General features: G+C 37.8%; 1 pseudogene; it reads right to left on the reverse strand.

The window, feature by feature from the left end:
• Window positions 1-649: 649 nt before the first annotated feature.
• On the reverse strand, window positions 650-749 carry LOC113346040 (annotated as a pseudogene).
• Between the last annotated feature and the right edge of the window lie 227 nt (window positions 750-976).

The raw sequence follows: 976 nt of genomic DNA on the forward strand, positions 1-976 counted from the left end.
GGCCTAGAAACAATCTAAGTGGAGCCATCATGCTTTTTTTTTTGCTAAAAACTAATAGGTTTGATTTGGTTGAGTCAGCCTTGTTTTGTGATTGCATAGAATTCCCTACCTTATTCTTTTGCATGCCTGAACGTAAAAGAGACGCCCTAGGTAGATTTGTTAAAGAGAAACCTAGTAATTCTAAGCGTCTCGATTACCTCAATTTAGAAAGCCCGATCCTTGAAGATTCCGTTTTTGAACGTCCGTTTGAGGAGAAAATCCCTGATATTCCAATAGTGCCAGAAATGGCAACTTTGAAAGCTTCGTTAAACCTTACTAGGACTACTCGTCCCTCGTGTATCAGGTTATCTGAAACTGAAGCAAATTATGAACTTAATCCTGGAACCTTACAGTTGCTCCCAATATTTTTAGGGAAAGAAAATAAAACCCCCTATTTCCATGTTAGGGACTTTGAGGAAATTTGTAGTACCCTAAAAATTAGAAACCTTGATGATGATGCTTTGAAAATCAGGTTATTCCCCTTTTCCTTGAAAGATAAAGAAAAATCGTGGCTATATAGTTTGTCTTCCGGATCAATTGAAACATATGAACAACTTACATCTAACCTTTTTGAACAAGTTTTTCCCTAGGCACAAAACATCGTCTATTAGGACGCAAATATGCACATTTTCTCAACAGGAGGGAGAATCCTTGTATAGGTATTTGGAAAGGTTCAATGATCTATTAGCCCAATGTCCTCATCATGGTTTAGAAAAGGTTAGGTTAGTTCAGATCCTTTATGAGGGTTTAGATTATCCCACTACAACCACAGTAGAATCTATGTGTACAGGTGGGTTTGAAAACCAAACAGTTGATGATGCGATGACATATTTGCATGAAATCGCCGAAAAGACCCAACAATGGGAAAGTAATAGGGGACCCCAGAAAACAATTCTTCTAGGCAGAGGAAACATTAATAGGGTAGAAGGAAACTTTG

This window comes from Papaver somniferum, unplaced genomic scaffold (assembly GCF_003573695.1).
Source record: "Papaver somniferum cultivar HN1 unplaced genomic scaffold, ASM357369v1 unplaced-scaffold_8864, whole genome shotgun sequence".
Lineage (NCBI taxonomy): Eukaryota > Viridiplantae > Streptophyta > Magnoliopsida > Ranunculales > Papaveraceae > Papaver > Papaver somniferum.